The following is a 15,160-nucleotide window of genomic DNA, read 5'->3' as shown; positions in this document are numbered from 1 at the left end:
TCTTACAACCGCTCAACATTAAGCCTGTGCCCAACCGCCCCCTTTCTAATACCCCGCAAATTTAACGACATGAACAAAGGACAGGAACTGAGCTCAATTTATGGATGAGTAACGACTAGCAAGAGAGGCCAAAGACTGAATGGGCAGAGAGCACTCTATAAGGATGGAATGGCTCTGATCTAACATCGTCGTCCCTGACTTTGGCTTCAGAGCATGAGCCAATAAGATGCGGCCTTTTAGGAAGGGATGTGTCACTCACCGACTGCGGACGTGATAATAAAGACATTTGTGTCTCAGGCCGCGAGGGATTCCCGCGGTCTCGCTCCTTCGCCAAACTCTGCACTCGCGACTCCAAGTTTATCTGTGAAAATGGTCATTTTCTTACCCCCGCTTCACGGAATGCTATTAAAATGCTAATTTAAGAAGCACTCGAAAAGGCCCTGGAACGCACAAGAGAGCCACTGATAGCAGTTAGCACATGAAGTGTACATTAAAGGCAAGACTCTGCGCCATTTTTAGGCTGACTCTGGTCTTAAATAACTGAACAGCTCTTTCAGTGCGATTTTTGCTACCTCAAGAACAGAGTTAAATATTGCTTGTCGCTGGAACTTTAAAGGCATTTGGCTGTGAATCTAGCAGGATATTTTGACATCTCTAAAGCAATGAAACATCGGAAATAGCACTGTATAATCAGTGATAGAAGTGGGCGGGGACGGAAGGGCACGGCGTGCCCCTACTTCTAAAAAATTGTTCAGTCCGTTCCCCTACTTCTTGCTTTCAAAAAAGCGCCCCGGGACGGCAAGAATAGTCCAACTTTAAAATGATAACTTTTTTCTTTCCGCTTCCAGGGGCTGCTCGCACTTCTCTGTTGAAGTCCAGAGGCTGCAGCAGCCCCCGCCCCCCCTGAGCTCGCGCAGGCCGAGGGCAGGCCATTGTCATTCCGATTGAGGCAGATTAGCCCCTTTAGAATGACAATGCGCCCGCCCTCTGCCTTTAACATATAGTGCCTCTGAGATCGGAGTTGATTAGTGAGGAGCTTTCCCCAAGCAGAGTACTGTGGGATACTTGACACCTTGGTGTTATGTTGTGCTTACTTTTATTCCATGTGTTTTGCTTTAAGGCTCGTGTCAAGAGCGAGCCACTCTGTAGAATGTAATTACTGCTGTAAGGTTCGTATTCTATGTGTGGGCAGTTGAAGCCTTCCTGAGCAACTGATAAGCTGTGCTTCCTGGCTCCACCTGTTTAATCTTCTATCTCAATAAATCCTGTGACATTCAAGCTGCCTCCATCTCTACATTACAATTGGCGACGATCGGGATCAACACCCTGCAACCTACAACCTTGGATTAATTTTTTTTCTTCTTTTTCCTCGCATATCAAGAAGAAGAGAATCGATTTACGGAAAAGTATTTTTATCTCTCTCTACTATCAATTGAGCCATCTATATTTCAACGATTCAAGCTGGTTCGTATTTTAGCCTTTTTTAGGGTAACAGAGACTTATTGACTTACAAGTTCCGGTTGGTCGCGCATGCCGGCATCTTTTAATCGGGAGCCGAGTTCCAAGCGCGATCTCCCAACGCGCGACCACAGAATGTCTTGCGTCTGTCACACGCTCCCAGTTAATCGCGTGATGACGTATTCGCGCTAAGGTCACGCTGCGTGACCCAGCGTGGCGGCCATTTTGAATTGGTCGGAAAAAAATCTCGGAAAGTCATTCACCGAAGCTCACACACCGAGGGAGTTCAAAAAAAAAAAAAAAAAAAAAAAGACAATTGAACTTTATTGAACCAGCGCTAGTCTACCCTTGGCTCACAATAATTGAATAACGTTCTTTCAACTAAGGAGGATAAGATAAACAGGTGAGATTGTCGGGGCACTTATTTTCCTTTTAATCAACCAAGTGTATTAATTTAAAACAAGATACTATTGAACAAACCCTTTACATATTATATATATATGGATTCTGGGGATCAATCTCAAAGTGAAAGTGGTTCTGAAGAAATAATGGCTCAACAAAGTTTTGTTATTAGTCCCCCACAGCCTTTTTGGTCTACTGGTTCACAACCTGACATGAAGTGGGTGGAATGGAAGGAATATTTTAATAACTACATATGTGCAATTGACGAAAATGCTAAAATGAAACCGGAACAAAAGAAAAGAATACTCCTACATTCTTTAGGTCCTAAAGGTTTAAAAACGTATTCACGCATGCAAAAACTAATGGATGCTGATTCAAGTGAATTTGATAATGCCATTGCGGATATGGACAGATATTTCGCACCCAAGGTTTGTATAGGTGTAGTGAGACATAAGTTCTTTCAAAGGAAACAAAAAAAAGATGAATTAGTTGATGAGTGGGTTGATGACCTCAAAAAACTTGCTATTGACTGTAAGTTTGGAGACCTACATGACGAACTAATTCGAGATCAATTGGTTATGCACAACGACAATTCTCCGATTCAAGATCGCCTCTGGGTAAATGGTGATGCACCTCTTGACGATGTACTTGCGATAATGAGGAAATCGGAAATGTCGGGAAGATGTGCTACTGTAGTTAAAGATACTGTTAAGGATTCAGACAAGACATCATCTTCTGTCTTTAAAATCCAAGGAACACCTAAATATCAGAATAAGCAAGTCCAAAACAAACATTTTGGTCAACCTTTCAAGACTCAAGGAGCGGATAACAAAATGGAGGATAAAAGATGTTACCGTTGTGGTAGCAAAGAACATATGGCTTACTACAAGTCGTGCCCTGCTCTACGGAAAAAATGTAGTGTTTGTGGTCTCATAGGCCATTTTAGCAAAATGTGCCGCAGGCGTACTAACGTCAAATGTATTTGGAATGAGGATGTGAATGTTAATGAAAGTAGTGAAGAAGAGGATGGTTGTGTTAAGAATGTGAGAGGGAATTACATGTTGAGCATTACTGAAGAAGGCAATTACATGTTAAATATTACTGATGAAGCTATGGAAGGCAAACCTATATGTGAAGTTTCCTTTGGTGGTGTTAAAGTTAAGGTATATGCAGATTCAGGATCTCCATATACGATTATCAACGAGGAGATATGGAAAAAATATTTCACACAGAAAATAGGGGATAAGTTAAATGCCTCAGATGTTACTCCAGTGAGTTATACAGGGGGTAAAATTGAACTTTTAGGCTTCAGATGGCTCACCTTCATATTCAAAGGTAGGGTGACCAGGGGCAAGTTGTACATAGCAAAAAAAGGTCCCTCTGTTCTGGGGTGGTATGACCAGAAAAACCTCCACATCATTCTAGACCCCAATAGCAAGGAGAAAGTGCTAGTTGTAGATGAGGGCAGTAAATTGGAAGATATTTTGAAGAGTAAATTCACCAACGTAGTAAACGGACAGTTAGGCAAACTTATAGGTTTTGAGCATAGAATCATGCTCAAAGCAAATGCACAACCTAAAGTGCATAAGGTCAGGCCTATTCCCATGTTGATAAGGGACGAAGTCAAAAAAGAGATTCAGGGTCTATTAACTAAAGGCGTAATTGAAGAGGTAGACTCTTCTGAGTGGATTAGTCCAATAGTCGTAGCGAGGAAACCCAACGGAAAAATCAGTTTATGTATTGATTTACGCCATCTTAATCAAAATATTGTGATTGAACGTTTCCCCTTGCCCAAAATTAATGAAATGGTTTCCTCCTTAAGGGGAGCGACTTGGTTTTCCACAGTAGACCTTTCCGCTGCATACCACCAGGTAGTCTTGGATCCTGAGTCTAGGCATCTAACAGCCTTCATCACACCATTTGGCTGTTTCCAATTTATAAGGATGCCATTCGGCCTTGCATCAGCCGCGGCTGTATTTCAACGCCTAATGCACAAATTGTTTGGTGATATGGATGGCATTTGTTTTTTTCAGGATGATGTTCTGATTGCTGGCACTGATAAAGAGGATCATGACACCAAGTTGTGGAAAGTTTTTAACACACTAAATTCTGCTGGGTTGACTGTTGAACTGTCTAAATGTAAAATTGGGGAAAGAAGCGTTTCATATCTTGGCCATATAATTAGTGAAGAGGGTGTCAGACCAAAAGCCTCACTGATAGAAAGTATTGTTACCTCACCTGCACCTGATTCTAAAGAAGGAATCAAATCCTTTTTGGGTATGGCTGAGTATTGTGCCAAGTTCATCAAAGACTTTGCTTCAAAGGTATATAACATCAGATCACTACTGAAGAAGAATGTGAAATTTGAATGGTCTAAAGAGTGTGAGAAAGAGTTTTCTGGGATCAAGTGGGAGTTGCAAAAAGTGAGCGCCTTATCTAGTTTTGACCCTAATTTGGATTGTTGTCTGACAACGGACGCAAGCGACAAGGGTTTGGGCGCAGTCTTATCACAAGTTGATGAAAAAGGTAAAGACAGAATAATTTTATTTGCATCAAGAGCCTTGTCACCTGCTGAAAGCAGGTACCCTATTATAGAAAGGGAAGCTTTGGCTTGCGCTTGGGCGTTAGAACACTTTCGCGCATTTGTTTGGGGAAAAATGGTTCACATTAGGACTGATCACAAACCGTTGGTCCATATTTTGTCCACGGAGGGCACTGCTACCGCTTCTGCTAGGTTAGCAAGGATCTCCATGCGTATGAAAGAATACATTTATGAGATTACATATGTGCCAGGAAAAGACAATGTTGTTGCTGATTGCCTATCAAGACTTCCTTCCCCCCTAGAAGAATGCGTAGATGACCCTTGGGGAAGCGTTAGTGTAGCATTTATACACGATTCTGGGTTTCCGGCCATTAGCAGGGAGTATTGGGTAAGAGAACACAATGCTGACAAGGAATTGGTAGAGGTCTCTAACTTTATTTGTCACGGCTGGCCGAAAGAGAAGTTTTTATCTGGCATTGTGAAGCCGTTTTGGGAGGTGCGTTCTGAATTGTCATTTGAGAAAGAAGTTCTACTGAGAGGGGACAGGATTGTTCCACCTTCTGGGCTAAGAAAAAAAATATTAGAGTTGTGTCATGAGGGACATTTCGGCATAGTAAGAACTAAGTTAGCTGTTAAAAATTTGTTTTGGTGGCCCAAAGTTGATAGTGAAGTGGAAACTTTTGTCAGAGGTTGCCCTGTTTGTAGTTCTGCAGACAAATCTTTGAGGACTCTGAGACCAGCCATGAGTGATGGACTCATCCCTAGCATGCCTTGGGAGACTATTGCTGTAGACATATTTGGTCCTATAGGGGACCCGAAGGAATATGGTTTAGTTGCCATTGATCTGTTTACCAAGTGGCCCGTAGTTAAGTTTGTAGATAGAGTGGATACTCAGGCTATGTTGAAGTTTTTGGATAAAATTTTTATGGCGGAAGGTTTACCAGTTAACATCTTGACAGACAATGGTGTACAGTTCTTGTCCAAAGTTGCTAAAGATTATTTTATGAAGTGTGGTATTACACACAAAACGACCTCATTGTATAATCCCAGCGGGAATGGAACTGTTGAACGCTTCAATAGAGTTATTAAGGGAATTTTGCAAGCTGCAAATTACAAAGGTTTGGATTGGAAATTGGAAATACAGAAAGCTGTGTGGTCCTACAAAGTGACTTTAAATAACTGCACAGGAGTCTCCCCCTTTGTGATGATGCGTGGCAGGTTACCTAGGTGTAAATTCAACCCTGGTTGGTTATTCAAAGATAATGTCCAACGATGGTCACCTGTGGAGGTCAAGAAAAATTTGGAATTGGTGCATGACAAGAGCAAGGCTTACTATGATCAGCGCCGTGGTGTGAAAAATGTAATTGTAAGAACTGGTGATTGGGTCAGGATTAAGAAACCGTACAAAGTTTTGAAGGGTGAGAACAAGTTTGATTCACCTAAACAGGTTCTTGAAGTTCTTAGGAACTCAGTCAGGTTGAGTGACGGGAAGGTTTGGAACCTGAAAGATGTGGCTTTGGATATTTGCCAAAACCATGATGCGATTGAGAGTGTGAAAAGCAAACTTACTGATTGTGAATTCTCACATAGACCTTACCATGTTGAACAGGTACCCAGCTCAGTTGACACTAGTCACGTGCGTGATAATGTGACCTCTTTTCCCTATGTAAGTTCTTCTTCTGTTAATAATGACACTGTTCCAACACCCACATTACCTACTGTTAAGGTTTCCAATAGGAAGCGAATTTTGCCTTGTTGGCTAAAGGATTATGTTCAGTAGTATATGTTAAGTAGTTATTAATTCCCTTTTTATTTTCCTTCCTCCCTTGCCTTTTCCCTTGCAGTTCTCTTTGCCTATTATTGTGAGGGGGGGAGTGTGTTATGTTGTGCTTACTTTTATTCCATGTGTTTTGCTTTAAGGCTCGTGTCAAGAGCGAGCCACTCTGTAGAATGTAATTACTGCTGTAAGGTTCGTATTCTATGTGTGGGCAGTTGAAGCCTTCCTGAGCAACTGATAAGCTGTGCTTCCTGGCTCCACCTGTTTAATCTTCTATCTCAATAAATCCTGTGACATTCAAGCTGCCTCCATCTCTACATTACACTTGGTCAATGTTGTACACGGAGAGAAGTGAACTGGGCAGGAGCAGTGACCACAGTGACAGGACAGAAGAGGCGACAGGAAAGGAGAGGTACTAGGGCAGGAGAGGTGTCAGGGCAGTAGAATTGACAGGGCAGGAGAGGTGACGGGGCAGGGGAGGTGACGGGGCAGGGGAGGTGACGGGGCAGGGGAGGTGACGGGGCAGGAGAGGTGACGGGGCAGGAGAGGTGACGGGGCAGGAGAGGTGACGGGGCAGGAGAGGTGACGGGGCAGGAGAGGTGACGGGGCAGGAGAGGTGACGGGGCAGGAGAGGTGACCGGTCAGGGGAGGTGACCGGGCACGAGAGGTGACGGGCACGAGAGGTGACGGGCACGAGAGGTGACGGGGCAGGAGAGGTGACGGGGCAGGGGAGGTGACGGGGCAGGAGAGGTGACGGGGCACGGGAGGTGACGGGGCACGGGAGGTGACGGGGCAGGGGAGGTGACGGGGCAGGGGAGGTGACGGGGCAGGGGAGGTGATGGGGCAGGGGAGGTGACGGGGCAGGAGAGGTGACGGGTCAGGGGAGGTGACCGGGCAGGGGAGGTGACGGGCACGAGAGGTGACGGGCACGAGAGGTGACGGGGCAGGGGAGGTGACGGGGCACGGGAGGTGACGGGGCAGGGGAGGTGACGGGGCAGGGGAGGTGACGGGTCAGGGGAGGTGACGGGTCAGGGGAGGTGATGGGGCAGGGGAGGTGACAAGGCAGGGGAGGTGACGGGGCATGAGCTAGAGCGGTGAAAGGACAGGAGCGGTGAAAGGACCAGGAGCGGTGAAAGGACCAGGAGCGGTGAAAGGACCAGGAGCGGTGAAAGGACCAGGAGCGGTGAACGGGGCAGAAGCAGTGAACAGGGCAGGAGCAGAGAACAGGACAGGAGCAGGGAACAGGACAGGAGCAGGGAACAGGACAGGAGCAGGGAACAGGACAGGAGCAGGGAACAGGACAGGAGCAGGGGACAGGAGCAGGGAACAGGACAGGAGCAGGGAACGGGACAGGAGCAGGGAACGGGACAGGAGCAGGGAACAGGACAGGAGCAGGGAACAGGACAGGAGCAGGGGACAGGAGCAGTGAACAGGGCAGGAGCAGTGAACGGGGCAGGAGCAGTGACTGGGCAGGAGCAGTGAACGGGGCAGGAGCAGTGAACGGGGCAGGAGCAGTGACTGGGCAGGAGCAGTGACTGGGCAGGAGCAGCGACTGGGCAAGAGCAGCGACTGGGCAAGAGAAGCGACTGGGCAGGAGAAGCGACGGGACAGGAGAAGCGACGGGACAGGAGAGGCGACGGGGCAGGAGAGGCGACGGGGCAGGAGAGGCGACGGGGCAGGAGAGGAGACGGGGCAGGAGAGGTGACGGGGCAGGAGCAGTGAACGGGGCAGGAGCAGTGAACGGGGCAGGAGCAGTGAACGGGGCAGGAGCAGTGAACGGGGCAGGAGCAGTGAACGAGGCAGGAGCAGTGACGGGGCAGGGGAGGTGACGGGGCAGGAGAGGTGACGGGGCAGGGGTGGTGACGGGGCAGAGGAGGTGACGGTGCAGGGGAGGTGACGGGGCAGGGGAGGTGACGGGGCAGGAGAAGGAGAAATGACGGGACAGGAGAAGTGACGGGACAGGAGAAGGAGAAGGGACGGGACAAGAGAAGGAGAAATGACAGGACAGGAGAAGGAGAAGTGATGGGACAGGAGAAGTGACGGGACAGGAGAAGTGACGGGACAGGAGAAGGAGAAGTGACGGGGTAGGAGAAGTGACGGGGCAGGAGAAGTGAAGGGACAGGAGAAGTGAAGGGACAGGAGAAGGAGAAGTGAAGGGACCAGGAGAAGGAGAAGTGAAGGGACCAGGAGAAGGAGAAGTGACGGGACAGTAGAAGGAGAAGTGACGGGACAGGAGAAGTGACGGGACAGGAGAAGGAGAAGTGATGGGACAGGAGAAGTGACGGGACAGGAGAAGTGACGGGACAGGAGAAGTGACGGGACAGGAGAAGGAGAAGTGACGGGACAGGAGAAGGAGAAGTGACGGGACAGGAGAAGGAGAAGTGACGGGGCAGGAGAAGTGACGGGGCAGGAGAAGTGACGGGGCAGGAGAAGTGACGGGGCAGGAGAAGTGACAGGGCAGGAGAAGTGGCGGGACAGGAGAAGTGAAGGGACAGGAGAAGTGAAGGGACAGGAGAAGGAGAAGTGAAGGGGACAGGAGAAGTGACGGGGACAGGAGAAGTGATGGGACAGAAGCAGGGCCGGACTGGCTACTGGGCAGTTAGGAATGCTGCTGAGCTGGTGGTTGATTTCGATAATGGGCGCCTGCGTGAGCTAAACGAAATTCGTTTTGCTTTCAGGATTTCGCAGCACACGCAGGTCTCCATGGACGAAATCCGCCTCCACTGCAGTAAAATCAGGCAGCAGCTCGGCAGCATTCCTAACTGCCCGGTAGCCAGTCCGGCCCTGGACAGGAGAAGTGACGGGGACAGGAGAAGTGACGGGGGCAGGAGAAGTGACGGGGGCAGGAGAAGTGACGGGGGAGGAGAAGTGACGGGGGCAGGAGCGGTGACGGGGGCAGGAGAAGGGAGGGGGCAGGACTGTTCCAATTGGGTGCAGAATCTAGACTGATTTGCATATGGCTGGGTCCAAACTGGAATGGCATGGTGAGCAAAGAAACAATGGATTTAGGCCCAGATCTCTGTACTGGGGTGAATGTATGATATTGTTCTGCATTCAGTTGTTCTTTTTGCTATATTATGATTGAGCAGCTAGCTGGCGACAGGAATATGAAGGAGCCTTTGTGGGTTTCCGTGAGTATAGATTCTCCTGAAGAGTTCCTTTCTCTTCTGAGCCCTGCATAACACGTGTACAGGAGGAGCCCTGTATTCATGACCTCAATGTTTGAGACAAAAAATAATCATGGATTTCTGAACATTGAGTAAAAGCATTAAGGTAACATGTTGTTCCTGGTTAGTGTTTGCTTTTTCCTGAATTAAACCTCAAACATGTTTATCCATTGTTTTAATTAAATAACGTTATAAGCTGTAACTGGTCAGTGAAATGCTAAACGTACTAAAAATTGGTATGTTTTGCTATTTCTAGCCACGCCCCTGACTCCGCCCACTGATTCAATCTTCGGTTATTCCCACCCCCTGATTCTCCACCCACAGTTCCCCTACTTTTTTTCCCCACTTCGACCACTGTGTATAATAATACTCGAAGTAACATAACACAATTAAAATATCACAGGGCACACCTAAACAGTCAAAATGCGAACACAAAACAACGCCCACGGTAAACACAACACAATCAAGTTGCAATAATGCGCAGAAACATAGCACAACAAACAGATATAACAACAACAACAAGAGCTGGAAATAACATCCTTCGGACGTTTTTACTGGTTTAGGAGATCCGATTACTGCTCTTCTGCTTAATGACCACACACAAGCTAAGCGCGTGTAAAACTCTCCACAATGTTTGCAAACACAGCACTACATGTCCAACAGCTTCCGAGGACAGGGCTCAACTCTGTAAACACTGATCTAATACTTAAAGGTTAACGCTGGCTAATGTTGTCCGTCACTGTTGCCAGGCACAAGTGCAGCATTTGTAATATCACCTTAGCCCTGTGTCTCTCCTCTGGGGAGAGTATCTAGGATTCCCCAGTGCCCTGACAGAAATACAGTGGGCTCTTTTTGCACGAAGTAATGTGAGGGGGGGAGGCGGGGCACTTATTGCTGGAGATCACAACCTGCCCTGTCAGGACGGAGAGACGCCACATCCTTTTAATAATGCTAATTACTTTGAGACTTAGATAACTGGAGCACTGACTTGCCTTCAATGGGATTTTTTCATGACATTTTCAATACAATTACCATTAAGATTGCTGAGGTCAAGTGTTTAGTGGTCCCAAATCAACTCACCATGCAGACCTGAGAAGGTCTAATACCCAACAGCGGCCAGGGCAGACCCCAGTGTTCGGTGCCTTCAGCGGGATACCTTTCACCACTAACAAGCATCCTCATTTTAAAGACACCTTCATGTCTAAAACCCCCTCCAACTGACATTGGCTAGTGCTTTCCCATTTGATAAAATAAAACGTTGTACCATTAAGCCAGCGGAAACGGGATCTGTGTTGAAAGGTTGACTCCGTGTTGAGCATTGGGTCTTTTCTCCTTTTACATGGTTTCATTGTTTTAAGTTTCACCCTGTAAACCGCGTTCTCTTCCCACTTAGTCCTGCAATGCCTGGAAGCACGACCTCAACATAATTTCTTATGCCGACGACACTCAGCTGATCATCTCCCTCACAAAGGACCCCATCACCGCTAAAAGCCAACCTCCACGGTGGAATGAAGGCCGTCGCCGACTGGATGAAGACCAGCCGTCTGAAGCTGAACTCGGACAAGATGGAGGTCCTCATCCTCGGCTCCAACCCTTCAGCCTGGGACAACTCCTGGTGGCCGACGGCACTAGGGGCAGCCCCGACACCCACCGACCACGCACGCAACCTGGGAATCATCCTCGACTCAACGCTCTCAATGACCAAGCAAGTCAACGCCGTCTCCTCCTCCTGCTTTAACACCCTCCGCATGCTCCGCAAGATCTACAGATGGATGACGACAGATACAAGAAAGACAGTCACCCAGGCCCTCGTCAGCAGCAGACTCGACTACGGAAACGCCCTCTACGCGGGAGCCCCGACCAAGCTCATCAAACGACTACAACGCATCCAAAACGCCTCGGCAAGACAGATCCTCGACGTACCACGCAATGGACCACATCACCCCCACCTGAGAAACCTGCACTGGCTCCCCGTCAACAGAAGGATATCCTTTAAGTTCCTCACCCACGCACACCAGGCACTCCACAAGACCAGCCCAGCCTACCTGCACAGACGGCTCTCCTTCTACATCCGCAACTGCCAGCAACGCTCCGCCGACCTCTCACTCGCCACCGTCCCGCGCATCCTTCTCCCACCTCGCCTCCAAGACATGGAACACCCTCCCACTGAGCCTACGACAGACCCAAGACCTGCTGACCTTCAGGAGGATACTCAAGACCTGGCTGTTCAATCAGTAGTGCCCCCCCGCCCCAGCACCTTGAGACCCTCGCGGGTATGTAGTGCGCTTTACAAATGATTGATTGATTGATGTAGAATCGCCTCACAACGGCACCACTTGCGATTTGGCTGCACTCCAGGCTTCCACAAAACCCAGTTTTGTATATATATGTGTGTGTGTGTGTGTGTGTATATATATATATATATATATATATATATATATATATATATATTCATTTTCACATCCTCCAACAAGACACCGGGACACCGTGACAGCGGTGCATTCCAGGGTCAGAGGTACGGGACCCACGTCTGGGCATACCCTTCCCACTGGAGTCAAGCTATCCTGACTGAAGACGGCTGATAGCCAGAAACCGGTCCTAGGATGCTTGATTCCGGTCCAGGAAAGACATGGCTTGGCAGTTCGGGCTGGACTGTTCCCATGAGGCACAGGGTCAAGGCTGATTTGCATATGGTCATGTCTGAACTGGGGGGGTGTGGAGTGCAAAAGAACGATGGATTTAGGCCCAGATCTCTGTACTGGGGTGAATGTATGACATTGTTTTGCATTCTGTCCATCAACTGTTGTTTTGCACAGATCACAGTCTTTACCAGCTTATTGTGAGGATGGCACTGAAAAAGCGCAAGCATAACTAAAGCAAAGACATATATTGGACTTCTTAAACAGTTTATTTTACAGTTTTTTATATGTAAGTCCATATATAATATATATGGTCAATGTATGGAGCAAGTACATTTTTGTGATGAGATTTCTGAGGGCTGATTTAATCACTGAAACACAAACGCAATCATGGTGATCGATGATTTTGTGCCCCTTATAAATAGTATCATTATATGGGTAGCGTCTTATCTCTTCAACTGGTATCATGGTATCTCATCATTAAGACCCAAGGTGGACGCCACCATTGTTGTGTTTTTGCATTTGGACTTGCAGGAAACGTCTCCAACACGGTCCATCTCATATCATGAACTGTGTGGTGAAATTCCAGAACATGCGCAGTGAGTTTAGTTTGCATTGGATGGTGCTTCTGTGGTCATCATTGATGCATATTTTCACTTGTCTACTAGTCATGACAATGTAACATTGTCTACAATGACAAGTCATTAAATATATACATCACTTTGTTCTTTGTAGTGAGTTATTTCACTGCAGTTTCTTCGGAGACGGAGAAACTGTCTGTGTGGGAGGTTTTACCATACGGCTTGGAGATGGTGGCTATTAAACTTTAACAGACTGTTGAGGTTTGTGGGTCTCTTGCGGGTTTTGTAGACATCCATCCATTTGCAATGTTGATTTCCTAGTTCAAGAATGAGAAGCGTTCTTCCGAAGCTTTCAATAGGAACCTAAAATAAGGGTCCAGGCTGTTAGTCCATGTTACAAAGGTGGGTACCATATTTACTGGTCCGTCAGATAATCAGAATATCATCTACGTATGTGCCCCAGAAGTTTTAACATGTCCTTATAGGGGTTTCCTTGCGCATATATGTGCTTAATTTCAAAATGCTGCATATAGAGCCTGTCAAACTTGGAGTGAAGGCATTCCCCAAGGAAGTACCTTGTGTTTAGAGATAGGGTGTCCTCAAACTTAAAGAAATTTTGCTTCAGAGCTAAGGTAGCATGATTTTACAAGACTGATTGGGATAATATGGTCACAATCAGTATGCCCTAGGAGTCCATAGTCTACTGCTAATGCCTTGGGGAATACTAGTGTATAGTGCTTCCAAATTGAGTGGAAATCATTCTGGTATTATTTTCCTCATTGGGGATTTGATAAGGTTGAGATCGTTTGTGTCCTTAAGAAATGAGGGCAGGAATTTCACTCGTGGTCTGAGGAAGAAGTCGCAGAAGGTTGATAAGAGTTTCAAGGAGGGCTCCTATTCCCAAGAAAAAGGGCATCCTAGTGATGGACTTTTCCCTTTATGTATCTTAGGCAAGGTGTACAAATATGGAATCACGGGTCTGTTTTGATCAAAAAGTCTGCTTTTCTTTTTAGAATCCACCTAGAGGTTTCAGCCTTTTTTACCATTATCCTGATTTATTTTGCAAGCTTCCTTGTTAGGCCAGAGGTTAGGATCTGGTAGGTTTGGCAATCGCTGAGTAGATCTAAGCACTCTTTTCTGTACGCATCTGTTACCATAATGACTGTTGCGCCAACCTGGTTGGCTGGTTTAATTGTTGTGCTGTCATCACTCGATAGTGACTATATGGATCTCTATTCTTCTCTTATTGTGTTGAGACAGATGTCTGTTGGTGATTTAATATCACCTCTTTTATTACAATCTATGCAAATGTCTGTATCTAGGCTGGGATTGTTGCTGTTGGGGAGCTGAATGTGGAACGGGTGCGTAAGCTGATGTTATTACCTTCTCGTGTTTCCAGTTTGTCTTTAAAGAAGGCATATAACCAATTTTTTTGGAAAGAAGTTTGACAGTTCTTACTGTAATTTAAAGTGGTCAGGTTTGGGTGTGGACAACAAACCCAAGACCCTTACCCAGTATCCTACTTTCTGCTTCTGTTAAGATCCTCTGAGACAGATTAATTACAAGGTCTTGCTGGTACTGGGCGTCACTTCATTCCCTCTGCTTCTCATCACCTTCGAAGGTTCCTTCTGCCATTGTACTTGCTTGACGGACCGCTAGCACACTCCCATTCCCACTTCTAATTTCTGCCATGGGCACTATCTCCAGAAACACTTGCCACAGGCTGCAGGCTGGAAAAACTTTAGCCACACATCTCATCTCACCATGTGTTTAGAAGTCACCACCCAGTTTTTCCGCAATCTGAAGGAATATTCTAGGATAAAGTCACATTTTGGCATCCACAGAAGTAATCCTAAATCCCTCTTTGCAATTAGTATCACCCTGAATGATAACTTTATTTTTCAGTTTTTTAGAACAATACAAAGAAACCAATAAGCAGGCAGTGGTGGATATGGTAGTAGACAAAGTGCACATAAACCAAATACAGCTTTACAATCGACATTGCCTAAAGTACTGGGCACATCAGACTCCACATAAGAAAATCCAACCTCACCTCACAGGGTTGGACCCACCTCAACCTCAGCAAGTCTGGGCCATAACCCCCTATCAATGTCGTCACCCTGCTATCATCAGCCTCATTGCTTTCCTATTAGGGTCCATCCGATGTTGGATTTAGGAGTACTTCACATAATTCTTTCCAGTCCTTCAGATCCTTTGCTAACTTGTTATCTCGTCTGCTAAGTGTCATATGGGTTGCCTCCACTAATGTCCACTCCAATATGTACTTGTGCAAGTGTACTATCTCAGGCGCTTGCTGATCCATCTAGGTGATGGCAACCTTAAGTCTAGCCACCACCAATACTAACTGTAACAAGCATTGCTAAAGCAATGCTGTAATCGAGACCTAAAAATGTATATTGCAGTTTCCTACCTTTTGGTAATTTGACATTCCCTAAATGGAAGCACTGTGACGAGAGAGTCGTGTGGTCCCGGCAATATCAGCAACTACCTGGTGCCAGAAGGTCTGCACCAGGCAGCAATGCCAGGCTAAATGCAGAAAGTCGGTGCCTTCTGGACTACATCAGGAACAGATG

This window comes from Lissotriton helveticus, chromosome 9 (genome assembly GCF_964261635.1).
Source record: "Lissotriton helveticus chromosome 9, aLisHel1.1, whole genome shotgun sequence".
NCBI classification, from domain to species: domain Eukaryota; kingdom Metazoa; phylum Chordata; class Amphibia; order Caudata; family Salamandridae; genus Lissotriton; species Lissotriton helveticus.
Note: the sequence above shows the minus strand (reverse complement) of the source record.